Source organism: Alligator mississippiensis, chromosome 7 (genome assembly GCF_030867095.1).
Source record: "Alligator mississippiensis isolate rAllMis1 chromosome 7, rAllMis1, whole genome shotgun sequence".
Lineage (NCBI taxonomy): Eukaryota > Metazoa > Chordata > Crocodylia > Alligatoridae > Alligator > Alligator mississippiensis.
In genome coordinates this window covers 34,644,104-34,655,442 of record NC_081830.1, presented here as the reverse complement: position 1 = coordinate 34,655,442, position 11,339 = coordinate 34,644,104, and positions in this window count along the sequence as shown.

Here is an 11,339-nt window from a genome sequence, read left to right as displayed (position 1 = left end):
CAAGTCTCTTAGGGCCTCCTTCACCATTTTGTTTCACAGGCTATACACCAAGGGGTTGACCAACCAAGTTACAGCTGTGTAGGGGAGAGAGAGAGCACTTTGTGGAGATCACTCAGTGCGTGGGATTTTGGTAACATATAGAGAAAAATCAAAGTCCCATAGAAGAGGGTCACCACAATAGGGGAGAAGAGCAGGTGGAAAATGCCTTTTGCCTCCCTGCGGTGGAAGGAATATTCAGGAAGGTGGCGATAATGGAGATGTAGGAAGTTAAAGTCAAAAGAAATGGGGGCAATGTAAAAATGCAGGCTAAAGTGGAAGTTGTAAGTTCCACTTGGTGCACAGCACTGCAGGAGAGTTTTCCAATTGGGGAAGTGTCACACATAAAATGATTGATCTCACTGGAACCACAAAAAGATAAGTGTGAAATTAAAACTGTCATGATGGTACTAACAAAAAGTCCACCTATCCATGACACTGCTGCTAGGAAAAGGCAGAACCTGTCATTCATATGAGCTGCAGAATGAAGTGGCTTACAAATTGCTAAGTATCAATCATAAGACATCACAGAAAGAAGGTAGCATTCAGCACCCACTAGGAAAACAAAAATGAAACATCGCACCATGCAAACCCTAATGGAAATTCTCCTATTCCCAGTCACAAGACTGCCCAGCATCCTGGGGAGGATGGTGGAGGTGTAACAGGTCTCCAAGCGGACAGGTTCCCCAGAAAGAAGTACATAGGGGTGTGCAGGTGCTGATCAGCTCTGACCAGCACAACAATAAGGTTGTTCCCAGCCATAGTCACAATGTAGATCACTAGAAAGAGCAAGAAGAGAGCAATGTCCAGTGCAGGATGATTCCCAAATCCAAAGAGGATGAATTCCATTATGGATGTTTGATTTCCCCATTTTATCTCAGCCACGCTGTTTCCCTGGGGAGTGGTGGGGAGAAGCTGAGGTTGAGGGGGGAGAAAATAGTCTGATAAAGTATGAAGAAGACATGGCCTATATATCAGTGCAGCAAAAGTTCTCTAGACTTAAATGCATAAAAGATCTCAAGAGACTTGTATACCAGTTTCCCATTGAAAAAAGAATGAAATTTCTTTGCTTATATGCATGGTAATCTCTGCCAGTAGATTATGAAGGACTTGAATTTAGACTTCTACATACACTTCAGAAGAGCTAAACAAAACCATTATAACCTTTTGACAACTAATTTTATGCTCCCTTCCCCCTAAGTTAAAGCAAGCAAAAGGAAAAATTAAAAAAATCAGTCAAGTTTCTCTGGAAGTCATCAGTAAAATACAATCATTGGCCAAATCCAAAGTTTGCTTTTGCTTACTGAAGCCAGTGGCCACATGCTCAGCTCTTAGACATTGCTGTTGAAATCAATGGACCAGATCTGTTGAAACCTGTAAAAAAATTAATGAAAGCATACAGCCCAGATTTCCTACTGTGGATATTTTTGCATTACTGTTTCTTTAGTTGGACAGATATTCATAGAAATGTTTTCATTTTTACAGTTGCTGTTTGTTTTGTTCTTTTCAATCAGTAAATGCTTCTTCCAAATCCACGTCTGTTTTTTTCAATGTAGACTTTGTTTTCTTCGCTATTGGAAGGATTTTGCTATTGTAATAACTGTAATAGGATTTTCCCGTGGCTGATGATTTACCTCCTCGAAGAAGGTAATATGTCCTTGTCACAATTTTCACACATTTTCTGTAAGCTGCAGCCCTTGGGTGCGGTCCTACCCATGCAGTGTTCTTATTGGGCCACTGAAACCTGATATCAAGGGGTGGTCTCCTGGCAGGTGGGAGCGGGGGGCATATTTGTAGGAATGGGGAAGAATTCAAACATATGGGGGTGTGAGGTCAGAGTCACTGGCTTGCTACAAAGTGAGGGGCATTCTTTTGGGCCACTATTCTAAAGACCCCAGACTTGCTTGAAGAGTTAGAAATTAAGTTTCCCAGGACATTCACTGGGGTATTGGCTTTCCTATCTTCCACCTAGATGGGAACCTCCATGCCCAAAGCAACCTCACTTTCAAACTCCCAATCATTTTCTTCAGACAGGAAAAAAAAGTATTTTTTCTTCCTCACCACTTTCCATTCATTCCCCCCTACCACTCCTTTGCCTCTTAACCAAGGGAGTCCCTATGCCTTTTCTGGTCTCAAACCTGTACTGCTGTCTGGCAGGACGTGAGGAATGGAACTGCCCCCAAACCAACTCATCCTCCCCTTCCCACAAGGAACATATTTTTAAAGCAAACTAGTTAGTATTAAAAAAAATTTTTTATGCAAGCAATACACATAGCTATCTTAGCCCTTCTTTTGCTAAAAGTTGCCGTACAAGCTGAGTTTTCACCTGATCTCACTTTATCAAGGGTGAATTTTGACAGGTAAATAAAATATTATAACAAGGAACTAACAATGACACTGTCACCATGAGTCATTGCTATTGTAAAAATAACTTGTGGCTTAACTCTCCGTAACCCCAGATATGGGTTACAGTTCTTGATAATATCAGATTGTGTCAAAAATATTTGTTTACTCATTTTTTTTTTTTCTTCTGCATGATTGTCCTTACAAGGTAATACACTACTTAGAAAGAAAATAAAGCAATCACCCTGTGAATGTCAGATTAGGTGAGATACCAGCCAGGACATCACAACTTCTTTAGCAACCCTGCACAGTCAAGGATGATTGTCTTCCATGACCGTCTTATCTGTGGGTCTGAAGATGGCTGATGATGCCTGTCTGGGTTTGACAGATTCTGTTGCGAAGCGGGCATATGTTTCCATGTGGGGCAGGTGGTTCCAGATTCTTGATTTGATCTGTGGCGCACTGTTTCTGGGTCTCCTGCTTTTCCATCTGATGTTGCCATTGCAAGGTGTCAAGGTACTGAGATCCTTGCAGCACACTCTTTCTCCATTTGAGGCAGGCAGTCCTGGGTGATAGGCTCCCAGGAGTTGATGTCAATGTTGCATTTTTTCCAGGTTGGTCTTGATGATGTCCTTGAAGCACTTTCTCTGCCCCTCTCTTGAGCATACACTTCAACTGAGCTGGGAAAATCAAACTTTCTTTGGGTGTCTGGAGTTGGACATCCAGACGATGTGGCTGGCCCAGTGAAGTTGATGTTGCATTATCATCTACTTAATGCTTGTGGTGTTTGCTTGCAAGAGGACGCTAACATTGGTCTGTCTGTTTACTCACTGGATTCAAAAGATCTTCTGCAGACAGTATGGATGGTAGTTTTCCAAGAACTTGAGATGTCTCCTGTACATCGGCCATGAGTCAGCTCCATACAGTAAGGAGGGGAGCACAGCTGCTTGATAAACCATGAGCTTCATTTTGGATCTGATGTTGTGACCTTTAAAACACCAATTTCCTAGTTTCCTCAGGTGTTTGAGGGCTACACTTGCACGTTTGAGGTGATGTTGTTACACAAATTGCCAATTGCTCAGATCAGGAGCGAGACCTTATAATGGGGAATAAGGCAAGATGCCACATTTATTGATTAAGTGCTTCATATACAAACACACACACACAAACCACATTCATACCTCAATTTCTGTTCTGCGCTGGTATACGTTAACAGTCTTATCAGTGCTCGCTCGGTTCACCTTTGTGCCCAGCCAAGCTGATCACAAGTGGAAGCCAGGCTTCTGTCGGTCCATCTCATCAGATGAACCAGTGCTCCAGGATGACATGCAGAACAAGACCCAAAATCAATATGTCTCGCTCCATCTTTTATAGCCTTGTCAATTCACCCTGTCCTCTGGGCCTTTGCTGGGTTGTCACAGTGTTCTTCCTTGAAGGTCAATTGCCCTTGTTTGCTCTCTGTTCTGGGGTGGATTCTTCTTTTTTGGTCTTTTATTTGTCCGCATTCTTCAGTCAGTCACCAGCTAATGTTTTCCTTTTCCACAAGCACCCTCTCACCCATACAGCATACAAAAAGTAAAATGTAGAGCACTGAATGTCAGGCTACAGAGATATAAAAAATGGAGTTTCTTAAGGTAATGCAAAACTCAAGAAAATACATAAGATTAAAAGCAATAGGCAAACGTCTATTTCCATGTTATTTACCTAACATGAAGCTTATATTTATACTGTTTGCATAACAAGGTTGGATGTCTTTGTCAATGTCACCCTTCTGCCAAAATGGCTTTTGAGATACAAGAACTAGTCAACGTTTTTCAGAGTCTTACTGTCAATTGGAGTATCAAATCTGGGGAGTGCTCATTAAGAGCTTGTTGATGGAGGACTTTAGTTTTCTGAATCTTAAGCATCAGTCCCATTTTCTCATTTGCCTTGGACTGTATCCAGGAGGGATGTAGTGCCATTGCTACACCTACCTTCTGGATAAAACTGGCCCATAGGTGCCTATGGGATTTTGTCTTTTAGCCCTCTTCCTCCTTTCCCCCTCTTCTCACCCCCAAGTCCTCTACTTAGCACTTTTCCTGTCTGCCTCAGCACGTGGTCTGAGCTCAGCTGGGAACAGGGAAAGCAGCAGTGGGAATACTCAGGACAGATCCCCTTCCCTGCTCCTACTTCAGGGAGATGGAGCAAGGAGGGGGAAACTACTGTCCTGGCCACTGTCTTCATCCCCAGATGAGCCCATCCCCAGTGCAGCCTGGCCAAGGCAAGCAGAAATACCTCTTGTGCGTCTTCCACCCCTGGAAAAGTTGAGAAAGCAACAGCAGTAGGGAGAAGAGAAGGGAATGGAAGGAGAAGCAGGGTTTTCATTTTTTTTATGGACTTAAAAAGTCTGCCTGCACTGGTGGGGGCAGAGGAGGCTGAGAGCAAGGGGTGTATGTGACAGCTGCCTCACTCCCCCCTCCCCCTCCATTTTGGGAAATCCTGTATCTGCTCCTGCACAATGAGACCCTGATCTCAGTTCGGGACTCTAAGCATATTGTGAAGAAAGGAAAAGTATGAGGGAGGGAGAGACCTGGTCTAGCTGCAATTCACTCCCCTGCCACCCCAATCACCTCCTCTGTCTTCCATCAGCACCAAGCTGTTGACCAACAGAATCACAACTGTGTAGAAGAGAGATAACTCTTTGTGGAGATCACTCAGTGCTTGCGATTTTGGTAATATATGGACAAAAATCAAAGTCCCAGAGAAGAAGGTCACCACAACAAGGTTGGAAGAGCAGGTAGAAAATGCCTTTTGCCTCCCAATGGTGAGGATCCACCTTACTCACCTGCCATGCCTTGATGGAATAATAATTATGATGTTACTTAGGCAGGAGGTTGCCCATTTACTACTCTGACACAAGGGGTCACTATCCACCGCTGTAAACCTTCCCTACACAGTGGCCCATGACTTGCATATAGTCCTTTAATACTGAGCCGTGCCGTATGGTGCTGGGGTCTTCTCACCCCGTTGCTGTGCCCCCTGGCACTGGCATCTGCTTGCCCCCTATCACTGTGCCCCTTGGTGCTGGGGCTCTGCATGCTAATGTTCTCCAAGGAGACCTCCTTCTCCCCACTAGCCTCAGCCCAGTTCACTGGTTAAAACAACAACATAAATATGAACCCCTGGGCTATAGCATAATATGTCCTACACGCCACACTCTAACTCTTTAAAGCCCTAAACTGCTCCTCAAGTATTGAGTACCTCCAGGGTCTGGGTACCTTGTAGGCTCCTGGAGCCCCGTTAGCCATATCAACAGTCTGGCCAGCAGCCACAGTCTTCCTGAGTAGTTCTGCAATGCAGGAGCTACCTTCTCCTGGCAGCTTGACAGAGACCCAGCCTGCCAACTTCGATTTTGGGGTTTATATGTGCCCATAGCCCTATCTCCTTCCTGTCACCTGACTGGGAAGGTTGTTGGCCTTTTAATCCCTACCCTCCCAGTATTTGGTGTTTGTATAGACTCTGCTCTTATAGGGGCAGCCCTGCCTCCTAGTAACAAGGCTAGGGTTCCCTGTTACAAGTCCCTAAACTGTACTTTTGCCACTATTGGCTGCTCATCTTCTCTCCAAAATGTGCTGCCAGGTGCAGTACTCTGGGAGTTGACCTTGCATGTGAAGTCTGGGGTAAACAAGGCATTGAGTACTTTAGCCATTTCCACATCATCGATCACAAGATTGCTTCCACCACTCAGCAAGATACTAAAACTTTCCCTAATCTTCCTCTTGTTCCTGACATACTTGTAGAAACCCTTTTTGTTAACTCTCTCACCCCTGGCTACCTGCAACTCCAACAGGACTTTGCCCTTCCGGATTTCAGGCTGAAGTAATACTCTTATACTGCTCCCTAGTCATTTGGCCAAATTTCCATTTCTTGTAAGCTCCTTTTTCTATTTTGGTGCTCTGAAGAGTTCCCTGCTAAGCCAAGCTGGTTTCTAGCATATTTGCTAGTCTCCTTGTTCAACAGGACCGTTTGTTCCTGCACCCTCAGTAAGGCTTCTTTAAATTACAAAAGCTCTCCTGGACTCCTTTCCCCATCAGACTGGCCTCCCAGGGGATCCTACCCATCAGTACCCTGAGGGAGTCAAAGTCTGTATTTCTTAAGTCCAGGGTCCGTACTCTGCTGCTCTTCTTCCTTCCTTTCCTCAGGATCCTGAACTCAATCATCTCCTGGTTGCTGCTGACCAAGTTGCCATTCACTATTGTATTCCCCATCAATTCTTTCCTGTTTGTGAGCAGCAGGTCTAGAACAGCATTGCCCCTAGTTGGCCTCCCCAACACTTGAACCAGTAAGTTGTCCCCAACACTCTCCAAAAAGTTCCTGGGTTACCTGTGCACTGCTGTATTGCCCTCCCAGCAGATGTCAGGGTGACTGAAGTCTCCCATGAGAACCAGAACCTGTGATTGGGAATCTTCCCCAAGGTGTTTAAAGAAAACCTCATTCATCTCATCCTCCCGGTCTGATGGTACACGGCACACACCCATCACAACATCATCCTTGTTCATCTCCCCTCTTACCCTAAGCCAGAGATTTTCAACAGGCCTGTCTCCAGTTTCATATTGGACCTCTAAGCAATCATACTACTCTTCTACATAAAGTGCAACTACTCCTCCTCTACCCCACTTCCTGTCCTTCCTGGACAGTTTGTGCCCATCCATGACAGTACTCCAGTCATGTGAGATATCTCACACCAAGTCTTTGTTATTCCAGTCACATCATAGTTCCATGGCTGTGACAAGACTTCCAGTTCTTCTTGTTTGTTTCCCATGCTTGGTGCTTTCATTTACAGCCACCTAAGATAACTATCCAATTACCCTATTTTCTCAAGAAGAATGAGAAGGCCTCCTCTGGTGCCCAGTGCCCTGCTTATGCTTCATCCAGGTTACCCGCTTCCCCACTTACTTCAAAGCTTTGATCTCCATCCCATGAGAAACCAAGCTTCAAACCACCCTCTCTAGGTTAGCGAGCCTGTCTGTGATGCTCATCTCTTTATTTGTCAGATGGATCCCATCTCTTCCTAGCAACCCTTTTTCTTAGAACAACATCCCATGCTTGAAGAAGCCAGAGCTCTTTTGGCAACATAATCTGCACAGCCATGCAACGATCTGAAAGATATATCCAATCCTGCCTGGGCCCATCCCTTTGACTGGAAGGATTGAAAAGAACATCACCTGAGTCTCCATCCCCCTCACCCTTGCAACCAGAGCACTGTAGTTACCTTTTATTTTCTCAGGGTTTCCCCTGGCAGTATCATTGATGCTCACATAGATAAGCAGCATGGGGTAGCAGTCAGAGGACTGGATGAGTTTCAGTGGTATTGCAGAGCCACTGCCCATTATATTTGAGAACTTGTGATGATTAGAATAGGTCCTGGATGTTTGGAAAAGGGCAAGTACGGTGCCCATCTTTATGAAAGTTAAGATGTGGGGAATCACAACCTAGTCAACCTCACCTTAGTCCCTGGAAAAAATCATGGAGCAGGTCCTCAAGGAATAAATTTCTAAGTAGTTGGAGGAGACTGGTGACTAGGAACAGTCAGCATGAATTCACCAAGGGCAAGTCATGCCTGATCAACCTGATTGCCTTCTATGATGAGAAGACTGGCTCTGTGGATGCAGGGAGAGCAATGGACATGATATACCTGGACTTTGGCAAATCTGTTGATACAGTCTCTGACACTTTTTTCACAACCAAGATAAGGAAGTATAGGTTGGCTGAAAGGACTGTGAGGTGAACTGAAAACTGACTGGATGGTTCAGCTCAAAGGGTAGGAATCAATGGCTCAATGTCTAACTGGCAGATGGTATCAAGGGGAGTGCCCCCGAGTTTGGGCCTAGAACCAGTTTTGTTCAATATGATCATCAAAAACCTGGGAGATGGGATGGAGTGCACCCTCAGAAAGTTTTCAGATGACACCAAGCTGGGCAGAGTGGGAAACAGATACACTGCGGGTAGGGTTAGGATTCAGAAAGACCTCAACAAATTGCAGGATTGGACCAAAAGAAATATCATGAGGTTCTATAGGACAAATGCAAACTCCTGCATGTAGCACAGAACAATCCCATGCAGCACTGCAGACTGGAGACCAACTGGCTAAGCAGGAGCTCTGCAGAAAAGGAACTAGGGTTACAGTTGACAATAAGATTAATATAAGCCAACAGTGTGCTTTTGTTGACAAGACAACTAATAGCATACCAGGCTGCAGTAGTAGGAACACTGTCAGCAGATGGAGGGAAATGATTATTTCCCTCTGTTCACCACTGGTGTGGCCGCATCTGGAGTACTGGGTCCAGTTTGGGGTCTCCCACTACAAACAGGATGTAGACAGATTAGGGAAAGTCTAGTGAAGGACAATGAAAATTGTTAAGGTGCCTGGGCATATGAGTTATGAGGAGAGGCTAAAGGAACTGGGCTTATTGGGCACTTTTCAACATGCTCTGTGGAGGTGTGTGCATGTGGCGGATGGGGGGGGGGAATGACACTTTAATTAGAGCAGTTTCAAGAGCCACTATATTTAAAGCACAACAACATCTTCTGTATCAGTGTCCCCACACTTCAAAATGGCAGTGGAGTTGTGTGAACTGAAACTCATTCAATGGTAACTACTGCACTACAGAAGACTTGATTGATATTGTCTGTGCTGACACGTTATAATTACAGCGTGAGCTTTCACACTCATGTATAAGCAAACATTTCATTTGGAAAAGACAAGATTGAGTTGGGGCTTATAGAAGCCTTCAACTCCCTAAATGATGGTTAGAAGGAGGATGGAGCCAGACTGTTCTCAGTGGTGGCAGATGACAGAACAAGGGCCAATGGTCTCAAGTTTCAGCAAGGGAATTTTGTTTTAGATACCAGTAAAATACTATCTCACAAGGAGGGTAGTAAAGCACTGGAACACATTACCCTGAGAGGTTGTGTACTCTCCATCCTTGGAGGCTTTTAAGACCTGGCTAGACAAAGCTGTGGCTGTTCCTGCTTTGAGCAGGGGTTGGACTAGCTGTCCTCCTGAGGTCCCTTCCAAATCCAATTTACCTTGATTCTATGATCAGTAATGGGTTTTGAGCACAAATACATGCAAAGAAAACATTGCTCGGCGTTCTACACCACCACTCCTCGACATTTCAACTCTGTTCAGGAGTTCTCTTTGTATCAATTCTGGGAAGTTTTCTAAACTGCCAGAAGAATTTGACTTGAGCTGAAAGATTTCTTCTTTTTGTCTTGGGAACATGACGTTTCCTAGGGAATGCTGGGGAATGTTGACTATTCTTTCTGATTTGAAAGAAAAAATATATTTTACACTTAGCTGCACTTCCCATGGAACAGAAATCCCAGTTCCCAACCAATTGCACAATACCAGATTCTGGTATTTTCCAAGTTTCCTTGTACATCCATTCTAAGCAAGTCCACAGTCTTAGCATTATTGGAATTCTCAGGAGAGGCTGCTTGCTGGAGGAGTAAAAGTAGCTGCTACTGGTCATGGGAGGATTAAGGGATTGGCAGCTTGAAAGTCATTTAGGCTTGACATAGTTAATCACCTTTCAACGCCCCCAGGTTTAGCTAACTAATACTTCCCTATGGTAGACAACAACCAAAACCCAGAATCATTACAATCATGACTTGTACAGGGGCTCAAGCGAATAGATGCTTACAGGAAATCAGTTTAATCTTTTCAGTATTGTTTGGAAGAAACACTCAGCACTCCTGGAAAACCCATAGAAGGAAAGCAGACTGAAAGTCCTAGCACCTAAGTAATCACTGACACCTCCTATCTAAAAACCATTATTGCTCCTCTTTCAAAACATTCTCATCCCTACCTTCCAGATCACAAATAATCAAGCATCAAGAAACCTTTTTAAGACAGAACAGAGAAAAAAACAAAGATTTTCTTCACTAGGAATTATTAGAGATACTGAAGGTATGTAAAAGCCATTGCAATAGAGCATTAAAAAATGACAGTGCCACCAACAAAGATAAAAATTGACAGATACAAAGACATTATTAGCTTGGTCCAAGTAGCGTCTTAGAGACTAACGAATTCAGGGAGACACAAGCTTAAAATTATATAGAGAAGTTATTTAAAATGGTATAAATGTAAAGAAAAACAACTGACATAGGTAGAATTAATCTCTATAAATAACTCAGCTGATTGTTTCTAGAAAAATGTACAGTAATATCGTAGTCACTGGAGAATTGACATCTTCTGAATGACCCACCTCCAGCTAAGAAGTTGCCCTAATGCTGCTTTGATGTCCTTGTTTCTCATGCTGTAGGTAACTGGATTCATCATTGGTGGGATCATAGAATACACAACAGACACCAGGAGATCTAGAGCTGATGGGGACCCAGACCTGGGTTTCACATAGGCAATACTAGCAGTGCTACCAAGCAGGAGGACTACAATGAGGTGAGAAAGGCAGGTGGAAACTGCTTTATGCCAGCCCTGCTCAGAAGGGATTCTCAGTCCAGTAGTGAATATCTGAATATAAGACACAAATATATACACAATACAACCTGCAGCTAAACATGAACCAAAGATAAAAATCTGAATTTCACTAGTAAACACATCTGAGAAAGAGGGCCTAAGGAGGTGGGGGACGTCACAGAAGAACTGGTTGATGAAGTTGGAATGGCAGAAGGGCAGCCTAAAGGCGTTACCAGTGTGCAGTGCAGAGTACAGAATAGCACTGCTCCAGGCAGTGGCTGCCATTTGCAGACAAACTCTCCTGTACATCACTATCTCATAATGTAGCAGTTTACAGATGGCAATGTATCGGTCATAAGCCATGATGGTGAGGATGGCAAAGTCTGCTGTAATGAAGAAGAGGTGGAAAAAAACTTGGGTTACACATCCAGAATAGGAAATCAACCTGGTGTTGAGTATGGAATTGGCCATGGATTTGGGAACTATGACAGAGACAGATCCA